The sequence below is a fragment of the Periplaneta americana genome, chromosome 14 (genome assembly GCF_040183065.1).
Source record: "Periplaneta americana isolate PAMFEO1 chromosome 14, P.americana_PAMFEO1_priV1, whole genome shotgun sequence".
Lineage (NCBI taxonomy): Eukaryota > Metazoa > Arthropoda > Insecta > Blattodea > Blattidae > Periplaneta > Periplaneta americana.
The window spans coordinates 143,836,990-143,859,114 of NC_091130.1; the positions used below are offsets into that span (position 1 = coordinate 143,836,990).

Here is a 22,125-nt window from a genome sequence, read left to right on the forward strand (position 1 = left end):
AATGGCTTAATTTCAACCAGGACGAATAGGAGAAATAGTGTACGCACTTCTATGCTTTCCCATTGTCGGTGGCGGATCTGGCAACTAGTGGCGCTTCGATCGCTAGGATCTAGCGGTTGTCTGAAGTCAAACACCTCGAAAATACATTTGTCGTGCGTTTAATGATTAAAGTTGCTAGTGATTGTTAATATTCTTTGTTGTTGAGAGTTATGTAGATGTCTTCAATTTGTTGTGCTTTGAATTAACCAGTGACAAAGAATATTGTGTGGTGGTTTACAAAATAATAAAATTACAAAAATGCCGTACTGTTTTGTTCCGGGTTGTAGATTGGAATACAGTAGAAATAGTGTAACAAGACATTTCTTTTCATATCTGAAAGAAAAAGATGAGTTTGGGAAATGGGCCAGAGCGATTCCGCGGAAAAATAGGTAAATAACCGTATTTGTGATGTGCATTTTTCCGAATACATGATTATAAAATCAGACTGTTTTATTATAAAAAGTCATAAGACAGAAATACAGCGAGTGCGTTGAAAAGTACAACCAGGAGTTCTACCTCACATTTTTCCTAATTTACCGAAATGATGAAATATATGACAATAAACGTTATGTATGTATGTATGTATGTATGTATGTATGTATGTATGTATGTATGTATGTATGTATGTATGTATGTATGTATGTATGTATGTATGTATGTATGTATGTATGTATGTATGTATGTATGTATGTATGTATGTATGTATCTATGTATGTATGTATGTATGTATTTACACTGCAAGTGGGCATGCACCCGGTGGCAGTGGTATACACAATATAAACAATACACCATAAAGAAATAATAAACAATATTTACAATACACAATATAATTATACAATACACAATAGGCCTACAATTTTATACACAATACAATAAGAATACACAATATAATTTAACACAATAATAATAAAACATAAATAAAATACCTAATTTTACATTACAACCTACATTATTATGTACAGGGCCTACATAAGTTTCAATAGTCTTTCACTTTATTCTCATCTCACTCACTGTAGTGGCACTATGACGCATTTCACTGACACTTTAGCACACATTTCACTGACACTATAGAACACATTTCATTGACGCTATAAATTATCACTGATCGGAACTATTCACTGCACTGTAAAACCATAACTTCACTGACTCACCTCGCTTCACTGATACAACAGTTCAAATAAGTCAAATAATTACACCCTTATGCATACTGTACTTATAAACAGAACTACATTTAAACTAAACATTTGTAGTCTAAGACCCTCTTACACGCTATTTTTAAATAATTTACAATTCAAACCAAGGAAGTAACTCGTCAGGCTAATTAAATACATGTCACCTTAAAAAAATTAAATGTTAAATGTCACCTTAATTTTAATTTGCACTTTATACACAACTTTTTAAATTATTCTTGAATCTCCTTAAGGAAGGACAGCCCTCAAAGACCGCTGCAGGTAGGTCATTCCAATCATTTATAGTTCTATTTAAAAATGAGAATTTACTTACATCCGTTTTCTGTTTCCTACATTTGATTTTAAAATCATGATCGTTCCTACCATAGTACGTTGGCTTTCCTAACCGAGCCGTTATGTCTACCCATGCTTACTGACCTAGATGTGCTCTATACAATGATGTTATTCTAGTTTTCCTACGTCTGTTTTCTGGAGTGGTAATATTCGACGAGATCAAACTCAGAGAAGAAATTCAATTTAATAAAATTATTCTCTTAAAGTGGACGAATTTGTTGATTTCGGAGATCTCACGACTGATGTACAAAAGAAACAATTAGCAAATCATGCATTAGTATTTATGTTTATGTCATTTATGCAAGATTGGATTCAACCAATTGCTATTTACGATAGCAGAAATGCTGTTCCAGGTGATATTCTCGGTAAAATTCCTTTACAAGTTATACGCCTACTACAGTTAGAAGCAGGCAACTAATCATGGTGAGTAATTTCATTCGTTTATAGGCACGTAAAATATCATTCAACTCTTTATACAGGGTGTTTCAGAAATACGGGGCATAATTTCAGGTATGTATTTCCCAAATGTAGACAATCAAAATAGTTCATTACAACATGTGTCCGGAAATGCTTTATTTCCGAGTTATGGCCTTCACAACATTGAAATTCACCGGAACCATACCTCATGTTTTAGAAGACACTCCACTGATCAATCGTCAACACATTCACTTCTTTCATGATGGCGCTCCTGCACACTTCAGTCGTACGGCTGCCCGGTACTTGGATCGAAGGTTTCCTGATCGATGGATAGGTAGAGGTGGCCCAATTGCTTGGCCTCCACGCTCACCTGATCTGAACCCTCTCGATTTTTACTTGTGGGGCCATTTAAAATCATTGGTTTATTCGTCTCCGATGCCTGATTAGGAATCCCTTCGGAATCGAATTGTGGCATGTTCTGAGGACATACGCAATACTCCTGGAGTTTGGGATCGTGTTCGCAGGTCAATGAGACATCGATGTGAGGTCTGTATTCAAGCAGGAGGTGGACATTTTGAACATCTTCTGTAATGACAACGACCTGCGGAAAGAAGAACGTTCCGGTGAATTTCAATGTTGTGAAGGCCATAACTCTGAAATGAAGCATTTCCGGGCACATGTTGTAATGAACTATTTTGATTGTCTACATGTGGGAAATACATACCTGAAATTATACCCTGTATTTTTGAAACAGCCTGTATACTAACATTTTGTAAAATGTTTCGTTTTCTGTCCCTGAATTCGCAACTTGTTACGAAAAGATTAATTATTTAAGTACTGAACTTACAATTGCTTTCACAACGTTTCAAATCCCATTGTATTTTCTGTTACGAACGTTCATAATACTATTACCTGATACAGAAGAATACGAAGACAATTAATGAATAAGGGACTATAAAGGTATTTTTTAAGGGAAAGGATGGTATTTTTTAAAACTTTTTTCCTATTTGGTGTAAATTATTAATTGTTTGTATGTAGAGAGCTCATACCTGTGGCAACTCAACCAAATAAAAATATTTTGAAAAAAGAAATTATTTCGGAGCCCAAATTTGAAATAAAAATATACCCAATGCAGGATTGCACTAAAACCGATATATCTAAACCGCTTTTAAAGATAGATTCAAACAGTTTTTGCAATATATTTGCAAAAGTATGTTCTACAAACTGTCTGTAACAGAATTTTGATATTAGTCCCTACGTTTGTAAAATAAACAATTAAAATTTAGTAACAACTTTCTGATTTCCTTTCTTGCAAACAAACGGACGTATTTTTAAAATGATATCAATTAACAAAATTCTGTTACAGAGAAAAGTTTCCTAGTAGTCTAAAGAATGTGTGTTCTAAATTTCATGCATGTATCTTTGATAGTTCAGAAATTATATCCATTTTGTCTGGCAATGCAGCAAAAAAAAAAAAAAAAAAATGAAGTTGCTGGAAATCGATAAAAGCGAGCGTGTGATTTAAAAATCCATAGCGCAGGAAGTTTAAAAATGACGTCTCAACATCCGATAAGAGCACAAATACCCACAAAATGTTATGCAATGCATTTCACACATATCAAAGAGTATTTTAAAGAAAAAAAAAATTTGAAAATTTAATTTACCGGAAACAAGAATAAAAGTGGGCGAGTGATTTAAACATGCATAATGCAGGAAGTTTAAAAATGGCGATCAACACATATCACAGAATATTTTAAAGAATATTTTCTTTTTGAAAATTTAGTAATTTTTCATCAAAAATACTATCTTCTTCCCTAAAGTTACGAATAGCAGGGTTAGATGGAAGAAATTTGCTTTTAAAAAGGACTACATTCAGCGTAGCAAGTCCTGTGAACTCCTTCCGCGTCACGCTCATAGCGGTAGCAGCGCCGCTTTGCGGCGGATCCGTGTAAACTCACAGAGTGCGTATACTATTTCTTCTGTTCGTCCTGCTATTGCTAATCACCGTCCAATTATCGTGTGGAGAAGGAAACATAACTACCTTTTGAAGTCTGTATAGCACAAAATCTGTAGTTCATTTGGAGCAGTAGACTCTTCAGCTATGATTGACAGGTGATGTTCTTGTCTTCTTGCTTTGGAAAGCTAAAAGCAATAGGTCTAATATTGTAAGAACAACTACGCACAAATCCCTTTTAATAGTTTTGTTCTTTGAAAACGCTGATTAGGCGATTATTACTTCCACAAGTGATGGAAAGGAAGTATCGTATAGGCCTATTGTATTTTATCTAGTTAATTCAAACAGTTTTAAGTTTAAAAATCTATGTAAGCACTTTGTTGATAGTGAATATTAATTTCTTAGTTTTTCCTTATTTTAATGTATCTATACATACTTATTATGTAATAAACCCTCCCCTGAATTGTAGTTATTTACTGTACCCTTAACAGTAACCAGTGGCGGCTCGTGAATTTGTGGATTGATAGAGCTGTAGTAGATTTTGGTACATACAAATTTCACTTCTTGATACCATTACTGTCCACACCTGTGGAGTAACGGTCAGCGCGTCTGGCCGCGAAACCAGGTGGCCCGGGTTCGATTCCCGGTCGGGGCAAGTTACCTGGTTGAGGTTATTTCCGGGGTTTTCCCTCAACCCAATACGAGCAAATGCTAGGTAATTTTCGGTGTTGGACCCCGGACTCATTTCACCGGCATTATCACCTTCATCTCATTCAGACGCTAAATAACCTTAGATGTTGATAAAGCGTCGTAAAATAACCTACTAAAAAAAAAAAGATACCATTACTAATAAGTAGACTTAGTTGAATTGCCACACGCAGCGTGCAATCAGGTTGCCGATGTACGGTAGTATAGAGGAGGTGAGCGACCGCCCGGTCTCGTAGTATAAGCAGTTCATGTTAAGAGTTGTGACCGGTCCAAATAGATAGAGCAGCTACAGCTAATGTATACCTATGTAAGCACTTGTTTTTGCATTACTGTGGTCGGAATAGTCAAAGCTTAACATTTGTTCAGTGCAGACAAGAATTCAATCAAACATACTACAGTGAGATTGTTGCTGTTCCAAACAATTGCCTCTGGAATACCCTTACCCCCGCAGCCAGTCCTGACCCGTTGAAAAACGTGATTGGATGCTGTTAATTATTATTCAGAATATTACGGCAAAATAATGGAGGTAATTGATGCATTAGATAGCACAGACAGTTCCGCTGTTGCAGCTGTAAAATCATTGCCTTCTGAACAGCTATTGGAAGATATTCTGTTAATTGATTCTAATTTTAAAATCGTGTCCAAAAGCGTCACCCTGTTAGAATCGTCTAAAGTACAACTCTCAAAAGCTCTTAATATAGTGGATAAAGTATCACAAATCGTTATCCAAAATAACAATTCACTAATTTCAGAAAAAGTGAAATGTAAGTTGAGAAACTTTATTGCTAAAAATTCTGCCTAATCACAACTTCGCACTATAAATGATGTACTATCACGTCACGACTAGACGCGTGAAGTTGGTGTGCTAAAAAGTAGTGACTTCCCGTTCTTCAAATATGCACCTATTACATCGTGTGATATTGAACGTATATTTTCCAAATATAAAATCTGTTCAAGTGACCATCGGAGGAGGTTACTTTGCAGTCGCTCAAAATGTACGTAACTCTTCACTGCAATGCACATATTCAAGGATGATGTGAGTATCTTCCATTAAATTTTAAGGGTTAATATATCTCACTACAAAATAATTGTGTATTTACATGTTTAGACATTTCCTACTTCAATGATCATTCATTATATTTCTTGAATGCAGGATACAGGTTTTACTGTAACCGCAGTATACTGCTCAGTGTTTACATCAGAGGCATACTCCATCCGTTGCACGCTCCCTTCTCATACAGTCTATACCGCGTGCGTAGTAAACCTTGCGATTCTCGTGGCAATTCCACGAAGTCTACTAATAAGTATAGGACAATAATAAATGTACTACATATCGAAAAACCAAAACTTCCTGACTTAGTTGGGAGATGTCTGTGGCATCATTTGCTAATCGCCAAAAAAAACTAATACCAGTGGCGGTTCCTCGGGGGAGGGAAGGGAGGAACGTCCTCGTCACATTTTTCTTCTTTTGAAAGTAAATACCTAATAAAATATGTGCCTTGAAATTCAAGGAAGATTCATAATTTTTAAGTTCACAGCTATAAGAAAACCTCGGTTGATCGAGTTTTAAACGATGCGCGCTCATGTGCTGCTAGAAAACTGTGAGAAAGATGCGAGATTGTTTGTGTGGAGGAAAGTCAATCCATTCCTCCTTTACTGCAGTTAACACACATAGACAACAGCGCACTAGCGGGCAGAGAAAGAAGCAGAGTTTTAAAGCGAGTAAATGAACGGAGAGGGAGGAGATCCTCCTCTGAATCAGCGCATGGGCGGGAAATAGAAACAGACTGGTCGTGCAGCAAGCTCGCTACCGCTGCCATCTAGCGATGTTGCATTCATCTAACGACTATAACACATATAGGAGGAGGCACAATAAAAACAGTTTTAACGCAACGCTATGAAAGACACCATATAAACTTTTTTTAAAATTATAAATCAAAAATATTATTCATTGCACTTTATATAAGCTACTATTCATGGTTTGAAACTTTCAAGGATATTTGAAAGTTAAAGTCGGGTTTATATAAAAACAAAGAGGAAGTAGTTCTACATTAGTATCGCAGATCTTTTTGGCCCCTGAAATTCACTTCCATTCATTGTGTACTAGACAGGGCAACAGCCAAGTTGTCAGTTTTGTACAAATATATTTGAAATTGAAAGTAGGTACTCCAAACTACATTATTTTTTAACATAAAAAATTAATTGACCACTGGCAACTTTTAAATATAATGGTAGTATGACTTTACAAGAACTGATATTATTAAAAGCATATGATACTGAACTTTTAAAAATGTACATGTGGCAACACAGACCACGTGGGTGGGTGCAGTGTTCTCGCTTTCCTCATATTATTTCCCATGCCCATTTCCGTGGTTCCGATTACGTGTTAGTAGCTACAGTCTCTTCCAACACGTGTGATGCTGTAGTGTGTTCGAAAAATGCTGCGAGATGAATTTCCTTGCAATTGTTAATTTGTGCAATTATTCAACAATTAATGGAAGTGAAAACATTATATAGTTTGGAAAATTTAGGAAACTCAGCTTACAAGAACAGATTACTGCTATACAGAAGGGAAGACCAACCCCAACACTATCTGGTCTTACATGTATGCATGTTGGCTAATTTGTAACATGTTTCTTTCAAGAAGGTGTCATTTCGTCCTGTTACCTTCTATCCTCCTCTTAAGAAATACGAAGGAGCCGCAACTGACTAATACCATCGATTTCAGTCTGAATTTCTGATCGGCAGACACCCAACTTGCAATATACCAGTTCATTCTAAATTGTCTGAGAATTACCTTTAAATAGTGGCGTGTTCCAAATGATTTTTGAGAGCTCGTTTAGATTACTCACAAACTGTAGCAACCCACGAAATACACCAGGGTTCTTCGAATCGTTTTTTCATCATCTCCCCTAAGGCGAAGTTCAAATTGGCCACAAAATTTGATACAACCAATATTTTTTTTTTATAATTTCACGATTTTTTCTCACTTCTTGATTGTGTTACAGAATGTTTGTTCTGTTCGTTTCACTTAATTGCACAGTAATATTAGTTTTGCCTAACATAGCCAATGAAACAACATTTTTCAGGTGAGACTGCGAAGATTCGTGCATTTTGCTTTTTAGGGGCAAGTGTCCTAAATCTGTCACACCACTCCTAGTCCATGCAGCATCACCACCGAAGATGAGGCAAGGAAACCAAAATACAGATTTTTTTTTTGTTCACATCCTCGTAACCACAAATGCTTAGCGTAAATTTCATTCTTATACTTCCTTACATATATGCACTATTTCGGCTGGATGAAGCTTGAGTAAGATTTAAGTCGGGTAACGGACGACCCTTTAATTTCACATCAATCTTCTCCGCAAGGGAAAGTTGAGAAAAATAAAATTAATATTCTATAACTCACACACACTCATGCTTGCAAATTTGCACTGGTTAAGTTACGGTACTAAGACGTCACACCAAAGCAACACTCAGATATACTGTTGGTCAACAATTTTCTAAAACTGGAAAAGAAGTCTCTTTCGTATTTTACGTGCTATATCAAAAGGATTTTACTTGTGCAATCATTTTGAGTTAAGGCAAATATTATGTTCTGCTGGAGGCTGGATATATACGTAATAAGGCAAAAGAGAATATTAATTTCATTATATTAACTCGATAAGATTCTACAACAATAAGTATGTGAAGAGAAAATAAAAATTTTGTCATTAAGTTTCAAGGGAATAGAGAATCCATTTGACGCAGGATTACAATAGCTTTGTGGGAGGAGAGGAAAGATCTTCCCTTGTGGCCTGGCTCTGCAAGCCACTGCAGCGAAATATGGGTTTTAAACAGCAGCAGTTTCCCTCTGCTTCCCTTCACCTCTCTACCCCTTAACCGTGCAAGACACACTCTCTTACGAGCTGTCCCACCCTGCAGATATCAGGACGACTTTGAATGCAGCGTCAATTCCAGTACAGTCGACGCGCAAGAAGATTATGCATAATATAACAGTACATATTCCCGACCTGATGAAATATAAAGGAATTTACCAATAAAAGCTGTAACAATTCTTCTACAAGTTAAAATAAATGTTATTTTTATTTTCCTGTCAAAGCAGGAAGTGCTGCAGCTCCGCAGCTCTTATGTACGAGCCGCCCCTGACAGTAACCTATGAAAAATTACTTTCGTCGTCATAATACACTGAACAGCTGATTTAAAGACGATTCAAGGGCTTTGAAACATGTTCCTGAAGCAGATGAGGGGTTGAAACAGTTGGAACACTTGGAAGAGTTGACACTGATATTGTAAACATATTCTTATGAAACTGTTCTTTGAAACTGTTATTTTGGAATAGCTTTGTGTATGAAACACAGTCGAAACTGTTTCTTAAAAAGAACAGTTTATTTCATCTCTAGAGAGGACATAGATTATTTATAAAAGAAGATAGGAGCAGTTTTGGTAGTGCTGCTTATGATTAGGCTTTCTCCGGAGCGGTTGTTTGCGCGCTTTCAATCGGAGACCTCCGGTTACCTCCGATTGATGCCGCGCAGGTTGTATATGTGCTGTGGCGCAGACATACACTTTCCGCTGAGCATTCCTTTAATCGGATCAGGTAGTGATTCGAGTCCGCTGACGTCCGCGTATCTTTTAAAATAAGTTGTAATTTGTTGTTGTTTATTCTCTCTTTTATGTTAATCTCTCTCTCTCTTTCTTCGGCTCTTTTTGTCCTTGTTTTGCTTGAAGTGCTGCGTTAGCTGACAGATTTTTTTTTCTAGTTTTGGAATTCATAGTATATGTGGAAAGGCGTATTAGTTTTATGTCATTGATCAAATTAATAACATTCAATCTAAGTGCAAAACTAACGCAGAAGTAAAGCTTTTCAGTAGCTAATGTAAACATATATACTGTTGTTCTCGAAGAAACTCTCGTTTAATTGCAAACAGTGTTTGTCAATTATTATTCTAATCGGTTTAGTTTAACGTAAAATATATTGAGGGAGCTTCAGAATGGAACAAAAGAAACGTGGACTATCAATGGGTTAAAATTTATTGTCCAACATAATTTATTGAGATTCTTCACCGGACAGGATTGTGATTATTGTATTTGAACTGCCTCTTCTAAAACGCGCCACTCTTTTCTCTGTAATAAAAATATAAGCGGATATCAACTTAAGGATAATTGTAATTATATTATTATCACACGTTTCTTTAGCTTCATTCAGAAACTCGATATTTTAATCCAAACAGTAAAATATAACTCAAGTTGTCTAAACAGCGAAATATAACTCAAGTCGTCTTTTAAATATTTAATATGTTTTTTATTGCCTCGAAAGTTACGTTTTAGAGAAATTTCAAGACTTTTTCCTATACTGTGGGCCTTTGGGAACAGTAGCACTTAAACAATTTAAAAATAAATCGTATCAAATGTTTTGCGTAATTGTTTTCATCAAGTTCGCGATTGTGCGATCGCTTCAAATGGTCTAACACATTCGAAGTTCCACCACCCTTAGAGTAAATTCGCCCACAAAGTTTACAATGTGCGACTTTATTATTACATTCAACTAAATTAAAGAATTTCCATGCGACGGATATCCTATCTGATTTGGTGCCATTTTATTCCACCCACAACTACCGTCAGTCCATACGTGCCGGTCGTCCTTGAGCTAACTGTCGCTTCGCTCCGAACCACCGCATCCCTCCGTATGTCCCCTGTTCCACCTACGGTAGTATCGGAGATCACCGGTGGAGAGCTTTATTCGTAATCTCCGATTCCTCCGCGGTAGTAGTCACTCCGATGAGCAGCACTAAGTGGAAGGCAAGGCACATACAAGGGGAACCAATTAGAACAAGGGGAATACAAGGAAACAGCTGGAATATAATACTGCGTGTTCAGTTCAAAGTGTGTCATGGCTCGCTATATACCGTCATGTGGCTAGTCGATGAGCCTAGAGAATTCAATCTTCCTACACTTCCGCAGAGGTGTATTACTTATATCCCAGAGAAGTTGCCTAGCAAGTACGGCGTTCATTCAGAAGAGTACTTACTGATACCTACGGTAACGCCGGTAGTGGCAGGAATGTGAACTGTTTCGAAACATGTACTGAGGTGAGTTTTTTCTTACTGTCGGGATATGGGGAGAGGGTTAAGACGATTACTTACGTATTTATTGACATTAACTTGGACGGTCAACATGGACACGGAGCATTTGATTTGTGTTGTGGAATGCTGCCGTACGCAACCGATGATAACAAATACTCTGCGTACGACTTGCCCGCGCAAAACACAGTTCGAAAGAGGTTATGGTAGCACACAGACCGTACAGACCGCCATCTGTTGCTACGACGTTGAAGTTATACCGTACACGTTCTCAAGTTCAGATTGAACGCCTTGATTAATAAGCAACTTCTCTGAGACAAAAGCTGAAACTCGCTTCAAATCGCTGACAGCGTATTCCGAATCTCACCGGTCCAGTGGCATCAGTGACGTTACGTTGCAGCGAAATAAGGAACAAAACTGCTGGAAGGATCGATGGCTGTCCTGGCGACTGTTTAAGTTGTTGTCTGTGCTAATCTAGCAAAATTTTGCGAAATTTTCATACTGCCATCTCGTTCAAAGAAAAGATAGCATAAACAATTTATTTCTTGAACCGGTAGTAATAACGGGTCCGTTGACATGTTCGCTCATAAGCCATTAACATATTGTTTTTACGTTCTGCTCATTTCCGCATCCCTCCGTATGTCCCCTGTTCCAACTACGGTACGATAATACCGGAGATCACCGGTGGAGAGCTTTATTCGTAATCTCCGAGTCCTCCGCGGTAGTAGTCACTCCGATGAGCAGCACTGAGTTTTGGTCTCTTGACGTGTACGTTAACAGTACGTAATGAAAGGGAATGCTGGCCCATATACGAGGATGTGAAGGGCCAGTAGGATCGGATATGTTATGGGACAATAAATCATATCATATCAGGTTGTAAGAAAGTTAAAAGTGAAGGGTTCTGACTTTCTTCAATGTTTTATTTCGTATGCAACACTTGAAACGTTACATTTTGAGTGTTCACAATGTGGTAGGGTGCTACAAGTAATCACACCTATCAACGTGTTATGTTGTGGTGTCGAACCTACGACGACATCGATACAGGCGTTTGAAGGGTAGTAACGTTATAACATAAATCTTTTACGCACTGTTGACATTGCTGTAACTTCTGCTGGTTCTCGGTGACCAAGGGCGAGTTGTTATTGCCCCAACCATTTTGAAGATCTTTGACCAGATTAGGAATATCTGTGAACCAAGAAAAGAAATGACGAATGATACAATGCTTTAATTATTTTACTTTCTGTGAAGTGTGAACCTTAATAAAAATACTCGCACATTGGGAGATGTTTGAGAAAGCACATGTGTTCAGCATTACTAATAGGGTAGAAGGAGTACTTTATTTCCTTTTGTAGGCGTGTATATAGCGTTTGCTCCGAAACTGTAATATCGTACAAAACACAAGAAGGGACCTTTAATAAAGGAAGTAAAAATTGACGAATTAATTAGTATAGAAATAAAGAAAAAATAAAAAAATAACAGCATATTCATCCAATTCAAATAATTTCGTGAAAAGTTAATTCTCTTCGCGGTTGTCATTGTGAACTAATGATGGACGATAGTCCATAGTACTATCGATATTATCGATAGTTATGACTTCATGAGAAAAACAGAACCTTAAATTAAGTAGCAAACTACATTTGAATTATCAGCATAAAAATATGGTGTTTTATACAAAACTGAAAACATTTATTGAGGAAAGAAATATAGGCTCTAAGTACAGAAGACTACGTTACTTGCGTTTGAGTATAACCTAGTAGGCCTATTTTAAATATAATTGAGGGGTTTGGTGCAAAAACCGGATAAGTATACTTTTGGTGAAAAATGAGTTGAGGTAAGCATAATATATGAAGAGTCCACTGCAAGAATGATGGATGCCACTTTCTTGTCGAAAATGAACCAAGACTGTCAATGCATAGCTTAAGACATATAGAATGTACATAGAGAGTTATATGGCATTAACACTGATAGTCATTGTCTAGTAATGATCGGAAAATCTCAGTTAAGCTTTCAGCGCTAAGCATTTCAAACTTTCAATTGCGTCTCCTGCAAAATGTGTTCCAAATGACATCCATCATTCTTGCAGTGGACTCTTCACATGATGCGACAGTGCGCATATTTTTGTACAAGAACCGAAGTTGTGCGGACCTTTGTTGTATTTGGAGTAAAAATCTGATCTTCCTGGGTCTTGCACCACTAGATTGCAATTGTAACAGCTGTTGCTTGTTGGTAAAATGACTGCATGAACAAGATGTAGAGCTGATCTAACAGAAGTAGGATATAGCCGGCTTACGGGGAATGCTATTGAATGATGACGAAATGAAGAAATGTTGGCAGAATGATGTAGATACAGTTAAGTCCAGAAAAACACGTCTGGAGTAAATGCGAAAACAAAATTGGACTCACCTGATTTTTATACCAAACACTTAAAATATGACCTACTAGTATAACATGCAAAACATCAATAATGTTAAAATATCCAATTTACATCTCTTATTTACAACTCATTACCGAGTGGAAGTATGCAAAGTATATTGTTTTTAAGGTATTGATATTTACTATCTTTTGCATAGATCTAATAGCAAAACAAGCTGAATTTAGTTTGGGGGTAATTTCTTTAATGTGATTTTTCCAATTTAACACATTATCGATTTTTAAGCCAAGAAATTTGGTTGTCGTTGTTTCTAGTAGGGATCTGTTGTTAATTATTGCGCTAGAAATTTGCGAGGTTGAATTTGCACAGGATTTAAATTGAATTATATTAGGTTTGTTACAATTTAATACCAATTTATTGACTGAGAACCAGTCACATATTTTGAAGAGAATTTCCTCTGTTGAAGATTGGAATGTGTTGGAGTTATTGGCTGTAATTACTATACTTGTGTCATCTGCAAATAATATGGGATGATCTACATCTCTTATTTGGTGGGCAAGATCATTTATAAACACTAGAAAAAGTAGGGGACCTAATATTGATCCTTGAGGAATTCCATTATTAAAAGTTCCCCATGTCGATGCAGATTTCATAGTTGTATTGATTGATCGTAATGAATCCAACTCTGCTAGAATGAGATGCACAACGTATTTAAATGCTTGTGACTGCTCTAGCGTTGCAAATTGAGATGCGCCTATTAGAGAAATTGTGAATCTCGCCACGAGGAACGCAGTGTCTACATTTAATTAGAAATACAAGTCTGACATCAACTATTGTAAAGCTAAATCATTGTAATATTATGTATTATAAATCGATTCCATTAATGTTAGCGTCCAGCAATTCTGTCATAGTATACTCACTTGGGCTGATGATCTTCACGCAGTCTTCTAAACATTTAATTTGTTTTTGAAGCACAGCAGCGAACATACTCAAGGAGTCCTTGGAAATACCGTTTATGTAAGAAGATGAGAGCTACGAAAGAAAAAAAAGAAAAGATAAAATAAAGTGAAAATTTAATAACTAAGTATAGGCATATATTAAGTTATCAATTTTGTTTATTTCCGGAAAAGATGAAATTGAAGACTACATCACAAACTGTAAGGTTCTGAAGATTTAAGAGTGGTTCACAATAAACCGGTAACGGAAACGAGAACGAGAACGGAAATAAGGTTGAAATAAATGTATTTACATGTGACCATTCATAATACTTAATTGTGAATTCTCACATTTAAATACATTTATTTTAACAATATTTCCGTGCTCGTTCTCGTTGTCGTTTCCATTCCCGGTTTATTGTGAAGCAGTCTTTATAAATGGCAATGAGAACTAATGGAAGAAAATGAACTGGATGAACAGTGTTAGATGTACACCGGTGTGCAAAACGTAGCGTCTTGTATCCCGTGTTCAATTTTGAATGCGAGCGTCCGGCACTTGTTTCTACATTACTTACTTACATACTTACTGGCTTTTAAGGAACCCGGAGGTTCATTGCCGCCCTCACATAAACCCGCATCGGTCCCTATCCTGAGCAAGATGAATCCATTCTCTATCATCATATCCCACCTCCCTCAAATCCATTTTAATATTATCCTCCCATCTACGTCTCGGCCTTCCCAAAGGTCTTTTTACCTCATGCTTTTTTTTTCGTAACAAGCTGTACTTGTTTCAACATTAGTATTAATGAGGTGGGTGATCCTGTTATGGTCATGTTCCTGATATGGCCACCCCCCTATTGTGAGTTAGTTAACCAAAAATTCCGCTAAATTGCAGCAGCATCCAGTGAAAGGGCATCCTGATATGTCACTTGATCGTTTTCCATCCAGTCAGGTTGAGCAATATGGCGTCAGTTGCCTGTTTGCAGTTTTCATGTGATCTCTTCTTATTTTTCTCTGGTAAGTCTCCTTTGTTTTATGCATGTTTTTCAAATACTTGTTTCATGAAAACCATCGTACTCCATTCAGTTTTAAATGTTCTGTTGATTGGCGTTGTAGTTGATGGCGTATCTTTTACGAGTTGTTCATAATCAAACGATTTTCGTGAAAGCTTACCTGCTCCTGATATGGCCGTATCAAATGTACATGGCCATATCAAATTCATTTCACTTTTATTTTTTCACCTGACAAATTTACATGCCTTATAGCTGGGATTACGCAAAAAATTTAGTATTTTAAGAAAAACAACTTAATTTTTTTATGGAAAAACCTGTTTTGACTACACTTTTGAATTATAAAAAAGATTATTAAGTGTCATGTTTATTCACTTTACACCAAAATTATTTAATTTTAGCACAACTGCGCTATCAAACTGAAAACAATCACGATTTGTAGAACATGGAACAAGGGTGGCCATATCATGTGCACATGTTCCTGATATGGCCACTAGGTAGACTTTTGGAATTTGTGACTTTTTGGACAATTAAAGCTATTTTTATGGGGAAAGGAAATTGTTTTAAGAAAGTCCATTAGACTGAGAACGAGTAAGAAAAAAGTGGTTTACTTTTTTTTTTCAAAATGGCGGCTAGAAAAATTCTCAAACCTTAGCATGGCCATGTCAGAGACACCTACCTTATTTATTGCTACATACAATACAAAATAAATACATATTATAGACGTAGCGTACATCCGTTTGAGCCAGCTTGTTTTCGGTGGCGGTTCCTATAAATAACTATTTTGTACTAAATTGAATATAAAGAAAATTAAATACAATTACAAAATAAAATACAATTATTACAAAACAGAGATAATTACAAGCATGAAAGTAGAGAATCAAGTCAAACACAAAATATAAGTTCGAATGAATAATTATATTGAAATTAAAAGAGAAAACTAACAGTTTGCTTAATTTTGTTCTTAAATGTATTAAAATTAAAATTACCTACGTTAGGATTTAATATCAAGATGGAGTTGTATAACCTTGGCCCATACGTTCACCACCACGGAGCGACTTTTATCGCAAAGCATTGATAAACCATGTAGGTCATGTCTGTTGTTGACATTGGGCAGTGTTCTTTTGTTTTTTAAACAAATGAATGAATCCGTATAATAAAAACAAGACATTTAATATGAAACCTCTTATTATTAAGTCTACAACCAAACTTCATTTATTTTTTTTTATATTTCTTAAAGATGAAATGTATGTTACAATAAAGCAGCTATGGGGACTATCAGGAAAGTAGGGAGGGAAGGTTCCTACTCATCCCACATTCGTTTGATTGACAGTCGAGGGATAAAGCAGTTGTTTTGCTAAGTCAAGTGCAGTGGTGGATTCGACACACCTTGCGCATCAGTAATTTCTCCGCTCTTATTTCTTGTTTCAAAATCTTTACAGTATTTTGTTTATAGGAAGTACACGTATCATACAATAATTATGACGGCCACCTACTGTCATTAGGCAAGTTATATATTTTTCAATTGTATAACTATTCCTTTACCATGTGCGTAAAAATTCTTGAATTGCCTTGTGATCGACATAATAAAGTATTTCTTTTTTAAAAACAATAAAGAAAAAAGCAAAGCTCCATTGTCATTTAACTGCACGATATATTAAAAGATGCAATGCTCAACACAATAAATTGTTTCTTTTTAAAACCAATAAAGTAACTAAGCTCCATTGTCATTTAACTTGAAAACATATTAAACACAATATAATGATTAACAAAATCAATTGTTTCTTTTTATAAATACCAAAGAAAGTAAAACTAAGCTCCACTGTCATTTAACTTTGAAACATATTAAACAAAATATATGAGATATGAATGAAACGAAATACTACTGTAGGCCTATACTGCTGGTTTTCATTTTTTTGTTGTTGAGTGCCCTCGAAATTTCTTGTTATTAACCAAAAAGGATATATTTGGCTCTAAAATAGAACAACTCAACCGTAATACTGAAACTGCATGTCTGTGATCCTAGATCTGGAGATACTTTTGGTCATATTCATTTTGAAAAGAAAAACAGCTCACAACAGTACGTTGAGCCAAACATAGATACCATACGCATTGCAAATGTGCGCAGATTAGGGAATTGCTCCTCTGGTAGGTATTTAAAGAGATCTAATCCATTTTTTCCTAAACACTTTAGTGGCGTGCTCTTTTGCATCTCTATAGTGGCTCTGATGCTTGGGTAACATCAAATACAAATAGATTATTGAACAGACACATCTCAATGTCCATTGCAGTTACTTCTGAAAATCTTTCTTGGAAAGAGAACGCATTAAGTAGGCCTAATATGCACTCAAAGTTTTAAATAAGTTCAGTTCCAGATACTTAATAATATAATAAGTATCTAAATCCTAAAAATACCATAAACATATCTTGTTTTGTATCTTTTCACAAATATTATGAAAATAGCTTTTTAAATTGTAAATAAATACTTGTAAGATCACCGAAGTCCGCTTTATGCTTCCGATCAAAGTGGCGTTTAATATTGAAGCGTTTTATATGCGCAATTTTAAACCTACATATTAAGAAACATACTTTCCTCTTTTTGTAAGTAACGAAAAATTCTTTCTGCTACTCTTCCTGAAACTGACGTCCCCCCGAGATCGAAGCCATACCCGCCACTGAATGAAGCGTGTCTAGAGAAGCACCAGGCGGAGGAGAGTGTCGGTGGAGTGGGGTAAGGCGGCTTTGAGTGCAGTGGCCCTTCGGAGCCATTTTTCCCCATGGTTGCAATAAAGCATTACATTTTTGTTTCATACTCATAGTATATATTTCTTTACAATGTATTTATTTATTCTGGTGTAGTTTAGGCCATCAGGTCTTCTCTTCGACATCACCGGAAATACAACTAATTAAATTATAAACAAAATAAAACCACATTAAAGTATATATATATATATATGGATTACGTAAACTTTAAGTGCGTGATTAGAAATTTACTTCCGTACAGGAGTTTTAGTTTGACAGCAGTATCTTTACGTGAATAAATGTCTGGCCAATTGACTACAATTTCGGCAACTTTCTCGAAGAAACCTTCTCACTTGTCAGAATTGAATCCTTAATTATTAAAAGACACTACGTCAATTTTGATGGCGTGGATAGTTTGATGGATTTCTTTATTTTTTTCTGTATTTAATAGAGAATGAAACAAACCAATTGTACTCCATGAGTGATGCTTAAACACAACAGAAATATGTATATAAAGAGCGCAAATGGGGTGCGTATTGAGAGAATAGACGTTTAGTACACACCTTAATGACGTCACTAGTTTGGGTGAAGTTGTATCTCTTAGGGCCGATTGTATAACTCATTTAATCTTAGATCAGAGGTTAAATTGATCCTCGATCTAGCTGAACTTGGAATTTTGTGTTGTATAAAGTCTTATCTGAGATTAATTTGTCTTGAACTAAAGTCAACTTTGACTGAAGAAATTTCTCCGATTAAGTTAGATGATCCAAGTTCAGTTATTTCTTTTCTGTCTGAAATACAAGTATAAGAGTGACAGATTGTGCGAAAAGAATAACCATTATTATTATTAATATAAATGGTAGATATATATATATATATATATATATATATATATATATATTTTAAATTTCTTGCTTTAATACACAAACATTCTTATATTTATAAGGCTTTATCGTGTTCAGCAGTATCAAATAACATAACCTATAATTATATTATGTTTATAACAACCATTAATTATTAATGAATATGATAGGTACATTCATAAATTTTCAATTATCACTAAACGAAAATTGTCGTTTTATAAAGCTTTATTATGTTTAGCTATATCAAACACCATAACATAACAATTTGGAGAACAGTCAACCTTCTTCTTATTGTCCGCCATTATTTACAACGCACAACACAAACCAGTGTCTCCAACAGAGTGTGCGGAAAGTCGCCAAAAAGTAGTTGGAAAGTCGCTAGATTTCTTATTATCAACAAAGAAAGATTAAATTTTGTCACTATGAGGTGCTAAAAAGGTCGCTAAATCCCTATTTAAGCAATATAAATGTTACAAGAAATTGTCGTCGAAAAAGAGTTAAAGTCGCTAAATTGGCTACACTGAACAAACCTGTAAAACATGGCCCGTGCATCACATACTTCACCTGTTTAAGCGATGTTGCCAAATCCTTTTCACGTGAACTTAGATTGCATTTGAACCTAGGTAATTTGATCGCAGAAAAGTTTTATACAATAAAAGAAGTGTCTGAACTCGGTTCACTTTCCGATCTTCGATCAAAATTGATCTTTAGACAGGGAGTTTTATACAATTGGGCCCTAGTACACTGACTCTACGCTCACAATTCACTGGAAGTGGACGTGATTTCGTAGCATTTATTTACCATGCTTTGTCTGTTCTTTGCTTACTCCTGTACTTCTACACTTGCTGGCAGGTTTCTTAACTTCTCCCCTTAGTTTTTCACATTCATCCACACGCCTTCATTTCTTTATTCGTATATCTGCGCTACGTACAGCATTTCTTTACTTCCCACTGTAATTCTTCTAATTGTTCCATAATTTTTTGCTTAATTTCCTAGATTTTATCTACTTTTATATCAAAACATCGGTGAGATATGCTGAAAGCAAATAATTCTAAGCATTTGAAGCTACAGTTATTTGTTGAAGAGTTCGACCTCAAGACTACTTAGTTGGGAGGCAGGAGGGAAAAAGACCTTTGGGGAGGCCGAGACGTAGATGGGAAGATACTATTATTAAAATACATTTGAGGGAGGTGGGATATGATGATAGAGACTGGATTAATCTTGCTCAGGATAGGGACCAATGGCGGGCTTATGTGAGGGCGACAATGAACCTCCGGGTTCCTTAAAATCCAGTAAGTAAGTAAGTAAATAAGTAAGTAAGTACCAACGTAGGTGGGCTTTGATCTGTGGGTATAACACATTTAGATTGGATGTAGAAAGAAAGAGTTGACGAAAATACAAGACAGAAACAATCTAGATATTAAATATAAGATGAGCTAAATTCTTGGTTTAGTTACATTCAGAAATTCCAGAGCGATAAAGCTGATGTTAAATTTTCAATGATATTCCGAAGTCTTACCTGGATGCCGCATAGGACGACAGCGGAGTACAGCAGAACCTTGGAGTTCATGTTGAAGGCGTTCTCGGTCTTCGGATCGAGTCTGCAATTCCTCAGGAAAGAGGGTCTTATATACCATAGATAATTACACGTACACATCTGACGCAAAACGACCAGATGCACTTGTGATGTTTGTTTCGCATATAGATGCAACTGGAGCAACAGTAACAAATATAACTGGCACTCGTGAGGAAATTAAACACAGAATAAATATGGGAAATGCCTGTTATTATTCGGTTGAGAAGCTTTTGTCATCTAGTCTTCGGTCGAAGCATCTGAAAGTTAGAATATATAAAACAGTTATATTACCGGTTGTTCTTTATGGTTGTGAAACTTGGACTCACTTCGAGAGAGGAACAGAGATTAAGGGTGTTTGAGAATACGGTTCTTAGGAAAATATTTGGGGCTAAGAGGGATGAAGTTACAGGAGAATGGAGAAAGTTACACAATACAGAAATACACGCATTGTTTCCTTTACCTGACATAATTAGGAACATTAAATCCAGACGTTTGAGATGGGCAGGGTATGTAGCACGTATGGACGAATCCACACATGCATATAGAGTGTTAGTTGGGAGACCGGAGGGAAAAAGACCTTTGAGGATGCCGAGACGTAGATGAGTTGATACTATTAAAATGGATTTGAGGGAGGTGTGATATGATGATAGAGAGTGGGTTAATCTTGCACAGGATAGGGACCGATGGCGGGCTTATGTGAGGGCGGCAATGAACCTGCAGTCTGCAGTCGACTGCTTCTATTCAAAAGGCGGGTAGTCAATAGAATTGAAAAGGAGGCATCTCCTGGCATCTGTTAGGTATTTCAAAAACTTAGAAGTTAGAGACCACAACTCCATGGCAGTCGATAGAAATTTTATCACGGTATTAGGGGTATCACGGAATTAGGAATCTTTACCCTATAGCTACAATAAAATTTAAAATGAAAAATTATATAAGCAGGTTTCAAGCAAAAAAGATTAAGACATACAGAAAAAAATAGAATCTAATACAATTTAAATTGAGTGTACACCATAAATATGCTGGCGAAATATCTAATACAAAGTACTGGATTTTCCACGTGGCCATGACTGAAGATTAAACAGAAAGATTGGTGCTTCAGTTATATTTACCTTTTATTAATATTCTTACTAGTGTTTAGTGTCACAGTTGTATATGATCTGCAGTTAAATGTCTTAACTTGCGAAATCTATTAACATTTTACTGAGATAATGTTTATTATTACGTAATGTCAGTACTCTAATACAATAAAATATTAATTAACGTACTAAAGTTTTATTTCACTAATGTTCCCTTCACCAAAATGTTTGAACGGAGCCTCCATTTTCAGTTGACTGTCTATGCGGTAAACAAATGACGATCGCAAAGCATGTTTTATAGTACCGTAAAGAATTTGCAGTTTGAAATGTTGGCAAACAAAGAAACAAATGGTAGGGAGATGATAATAACAGAAGAAAGTATATAAAGATTAGAAAAAGCAAAGTACTCTAATACTAATAGATGTTAATTGACTTATTAAATTCCATTTCACTAATGTTCCCTTCACCAAAATGTTTGAACGGAGCCGCCATTTTCAGTCCACAATCTGTGCGGGAAACAAATGACGATCGCAAAGCATGTTTTATAGTACCTTAAAGAATTTGCAGTTCGAAACAAATTCTAGGGAAGTGATAAAAACAAACAAATGCTAGGGAAGTGATAAAAATAAACAGATGCTAGGGAAGTGATAACATTGTAGCGATAAGCAGCCATGGTTGGTTGAAAGACGTCATTTCGTACGGTTTTATTGGTCAAAAGTAGTATGACGTAGTAAAAGTGTAATAGAAACAAAGAATTACAGAGGGTAAGCATTCTCTCTCTAGCACTCAAGGGCAGAGGTCAACCCGGAGTAGACTCTCTTTTCAGAA

General features: G+C 36.0%; 1 long non-coding RNA gene across 1 annotated transcript; it reads right to left on the bottom strand.

The window, feature by feature from the left end:
* Nucleotides 1–11,605: 11,605 nt before the first annotated feature.
* Nucleotides 11,606–20,251, bottom strand: LOC138712975 (uncharacterized). The gene is made up of 3 exons (XR_011335776.1): nt 20,165–20,251; nt 14,016–14,127; nt 11,606–11,909 (listed from the first exon to the last, which is right to left on the bottom strand). It is a non-coding gene; the product is annotated as an uncharacterized lncRNA (long non-coding RNA).
* Nucleotides 20,252–22,125: the final 1,874 nt, after the last annotated feature.